The 4,914-nt window shown below is 42.8% G+C and overlaps 1 pseudogene; it reads left to right on the top strand.

Annotated features, from left to right (window-relative positions):
- LOC105529217 overlaps nucleotides 1–4,914 on the top strand; it is a 158,505-nt pseudogene that overhangs the window by 19,095 nt on the left and 134,496 nt on the right.

Below are 4,914 nucleotides of genomic sequence, written 5' to 3'. Positions count from 1 at the left end.
TCCGCCTCCTGGGTTCACGCCATTCTCCTGCCTCAGCCTCCCAAGTAGCTGGGACTACAGGCGCCCGCCACCTCGCCCAGCTAGTTTTTTGTATTTTTTAGTAGAGACAGGGTTTCACTGTGTTAACCAGGATGGTCTCGATCTCCTGACGTCGTAATCCACCTGCCTCGGCCTCCCAAAGTGCTGGGATTACAGGTGTGAGCCACCGCACCCGGCCTCTCTTCATTATTAAGTATCTTTATGCAGCTGATGTGAACAAACCACCACATTTAATCTGGCAGCTGCCCTTCTTTCTTAGGTTTCCTTTGCATTTGTCTGTTTTTGGAAAATGAAGGCTCTCACCTTTGTCTGCAAACCAGAAAAATTGAGAAAAACACAGGCTCATTCAATTACTGGATGTTTGACCAAATAATCTTTTTGTGCCAAAATCATTGGCATACTGATGAGCTTATTAGAAATTCAGCAACTCAGACTTCATCATAGAACTTCTGGAAAAAAAAAAAAGCTGCGTTAACAGGATCTCTACCTTATTGTACACATTAAAATTGGAGTGACACCTGCTAACTTAACTTGTCTATTCCATCTAAATAATATATAAAACTATGTCTTTTTCATCTGAAAAATACAATTAATTCCTTTTTTTTTTTTTGAGATGGAGTTTCGCTAATGTTGCCCGAGCTGGAGTGCAATGGTGTGATCTCGGCTCACTGCAACCTCCACCTCCCGGATTCAAGTGATTCTCCTACCTCAGCCTCCCAAGTAGCTAGGATTACAGGCATATGCCACCACGACTGGCTAATTTTGTGTTTTTAGTAGAGACTTTCTCCATGTTGGTCAGGCTGGTCTCGAACTTCCAACGTCAGGTGATCTGCCCGCCTCTGCCTCCCAAAGTGCTGGGATTACAGGCATGAGCCACCATGCCTGGCACACAATTAATTCTGTATGATGTAAATACAGCACTCAAAATTGTATGTGCTAGTGTTTATTTCCCCAATTTATACTTTATTATCCAGAAAAATATTACATATACACTGTTGTTATGGATCTTATACCACTTTCTTTTGTCAGAGTTAGAGAAAACATTAGAGAATATTTCTGTGTTGAAAACTATTTTATTGAATAATTTCCATCCTGCTTATGAGTCAGAACCAGCTCTCTTTACTCTCTCCATTTTACCTTGAGTGAAATTAAAAATTCTGCCCATGACCAATTGGTAAGTATGCGTGTTTGTTTGTGTTTTCCAGGGATCTCTGACATTTAGGGATGTGGCCGTAGAATTCTCTCTGGAGGAGTGGCAATTCCTGGACACTGCACAGCAGAATTTATATAGAAATGTGATGTTAGAGAACTACAGAAACCTGGTCTTCCTGGGTGAGAATAACTTTAATACGCAATTCCTAGTATACGCTACAGGTTTCATTTTGCTGCAGACCTTATTGGACTGAACAAAGGAGGATGAACGCGAGAATAAATGCAAAGACAAAAGAGTATATTTGGAAGAAGAGGTCAGGGGGCTCCTTGCTTCTAGTGAACAAGCGACCTGAGCTTCTATAGCCCTTCATATTTATGGAGTAAAGGAGACAGGGAGCAGAAGGAGGTTGTGGTCAGCCGCTTGACTTAATGCAGGCCTGCATGACTATTCTTTGAACAGTACTCTCCAGATGTTCCAGTAGATAACCACAAGGAGCATGGCACCAGGGGGTGACTGCCCTCAGTGTACCTTCTGGTGGCAGGAGCAGATGCGAGTTTGCCCACATTCTGCATTCATTATAAACAGTTTACTGTTTGATCATATTCCCTCCAGTGGAATGACCCTCAGAGTTTCAGCTCCTAACATTTCCCCCTTTCTGTTTATGCATTAATCGAATAAATGTAAGGCCAGGTTGGGCAGCTGTCATTTTCTGATTGCTGGTCCATCCAATTTTACAGACTATGAACAGAAAACAGAGACAGAACAGCATTACCCCAAGAACTACATATGAGATTTTAATGTGGTGCTTTAGATAGGTCCAAGGATTGAGGCTCTCCAAGCCTTTCTGGAATGTGGTCCAGTCTTCTAAAGAAGGCTGAAACTCTTGAGTTTACCTATTTAAATCAAGAATTTTATTTTGTAATTCACCAGTGTCAAAGGTGATGTTGGATGTGAAAGTTCCCTGCAAATGGGCTCTCACAAGTTCCCATGGATACTCACTTTGGTTATATTCTAAGTTGGTTACACAAATATGAGTGTGATTTAAATGACAACACAATTGCTGTTGCAATTGAAGCTTTGTACTTGTTCTCCTCAACATAGAACTGTTGAATAGAACTATGCAAAGCTACAGAGGACATCACAACAGAAGTTATTAGTGTGACCAAGGAAACAATAGCAAAAACTATTATGCCTAAGGCTCTACGGACACAATGAGTAAGTTGAGTTAAAAGAAGTTTCATGAAGTGCAGAGAGGGGGTGGCAGCCCAAGGCTCGGACAGATTAACAGGAATCCATAGCCCAGGTATTCCTCCCATAATGGGCCAAGATACGGGCTAATCCTTACTGGATATTACTGACACATCAGCTCCTGTTTCCATAAGCCCATAAAATTTCTTTCTTTTAATTTGCACTACACAGGTGGGTCTATTAGAGACTATGGGTTGTGATAGATGGGTTTCTCATGTAGTTGTGCTCCCAAACCCTTTATTTCTTCATTTCTCCTTTTGTGGAGAAGGGTGTAATTTGCAGGACATAAGCAATAATTACACTATATATTCTCCTGGTTCAAAAACCCAAAGATCTTGTGACATTAAAACTACTTGAATTTCTCCTTCATAATCAGAGTCAACTACTCCTTGGACTACAGTGATGCCTTGCAAGTTAAGGCAGCTTTTGCCTAAAATTAGTCCCATGTATGCTGCTGGTATAGGTCCCCAAATAACATTGGGTACTTTGGTAGGTTTGTCTCCTGCAACTAATGTAATTCTTTCTCTGACTGGGAGATCTAATCCAGTACTTCCTGGTGTTCCTGGGGAGAGGAAATCAATGTTTCTCCTGGGACCAACCCTTTATATGGGGTTGTGGTCTGAACTGGGAATGCCTTCATTGTTTGAGGGGCCTGGGTCCAGAGCCCCTTCTCGTTTCCCAACAGGGGGGTGTCATTCAAGCAGCACTGATTAGCCCAATGATTGCCATTGTTACACCTGAGTGATTCCCTTTGTTACAGTGAGGACAGAGTCCTGGTGTTTTTTCTGCTCAGGGTTGGGGGCACTGCATTGTGAGGTCCTTTCTTTCCTGAGATCTGGTGACATCCCTTTTTGAAATGTCCAGTTTTTCCACAATTATAACATTTTTCCACTTGAAGGTTTGACTCTTGGCTCCTTTTAGATCTGTCAACTGCTAAACTAGCTATTACTTGCGCTAACATTGTAGAACAATGAAATCAAATTCCTACATTCTGACAAGCTTTAAGATAATTCCCCAAGCTTTTTGTGGATCTCACGGGAGCCATTACTCGCTTGCAATCTGCATTTGGGTTTTCATAGGTTAGAATTATGGTAAGCATTTCTGGAGCCGGGGCATGAGGGATCTGATGCCACACTGCCTCTAGCAACCATGCAATAAATTGTGCATAAGGCTTTCATGATCCCTGGGTGATATGTAGAAAGACTGCACTGGAACTCCCTCTTCAGGAATTGTTCTCCAAGTGTGCTTGGCGGCTAAGGCAGACAACCTCTGGGAATGTTAGTTGTTGTACCAGATCTGAAAATGGGCCACTGCCTGTCATCATTTCTTCTGTAATGTTTCCTTGACCAGCGGCTTCATTCTGCCTCGCCTGGTCTGCACACATTTCTTGCCAATTTAAGCTCCATGTCAGCTGTGCACTGGTGGATAAGCAAGTGCAGCCAAATGTTTTATATGAAAGGGTGGGAGGTGCATGACACTAAACACCGATTCTAACAGCCCTATAGTGAATTAACCACTCTAGCTTTTAATTCTTTTAGTAATTTAAACTGTACAGGACTGTGCTCATGTAAAAGACGTTGCGGATTGTTTGGATCAGTCCTCACAGTAATAGGAAAAGCACAAGGCTCTAAAGGCTCCCCAGCCACAGCAGCAGCATGCAAAATTATTTTGTATGGGGGTTTCTACTTCTGTTATTGCAGGGGGTGGCAGAGACCAATTCTCTCCTGTTTCCTGCTTAGCAAGTGGCCAATTCTCCCCTTTCTTTTGCTCATTATTTTCAATAGGCATTGTCGGAGGAACGAATAATCTTTTTAATTCTTGAGACTCAGAACCTGACTCCTGTTATCTGACAGAATAAGAAGGAGACAGCGGCAGTAGGACTGTGCAAACCAAACCCCAAGCAGACAAAACAGAAGGGTCTACTTTAAGACCTTTTTGATGAGCCAATTTCAATCTGTCTCCTACTCTATTCCAGTTTTCCTCATTGATAGTGCCTGCCTGCAGAAACCATAAGTTATGCTTAATAACCTCCTGCAGAAGCTTAATGTCTGTGAATTAACTTGAGCTCCAGACTGTTTCAACAGAACTTTAAGCAACTGCATATAACGTGTTTCTTCAACAGACAAATTCTGCTCATGTTACCTTGATTCAGAAAGTTCCCATTCCCAGTATTTCTTTAGAGCACTGACCTTATATCCACTGCTGGCAGTTTTGTCCCAGGGTCCCCGTTCATCCAGTCAATTTGACTTCTGCTCCAGCAGACCTTCTTCATTCACATCCTCGAAGTCCCTGTGTGTGGATGCCACTTTGCTGCGGACCTTATTGGACTGAACAAAGGAGGACGAATGTGGCAATAAAGACAAAGACAAAAGAGTATATTTGGGCCGGGTGCGGTGGCTCAAGCCTGTAATCCCAGCACTTTGGGAGGCCGAGACGGGCGGATCACGAGGTCAGGAGATCGAGACCATCCTGGC

The sequence above is a fragment of the Mandrillus leucophaeus genome, unplaced genomic scaffold, assembly GCF_000951045.1.
Source record: "Mandrillus leucophaeus isolate KB7577 unplaced genomic scaffold, Mleu.le_1.0 Scaffold755, whole genome shotgun sequence".
Taxonomy (NCBI): Eukaryota; Metazoa; Chordata; class Mammalia; order Primates; family Cercopithecidae; genus Mandrillus; species Mandrillus leucophaeus.
Note: the sequence above shows the minus strand (reverse complement) of the source record. Positions and strands in the feature narration are given on the sequence as shown.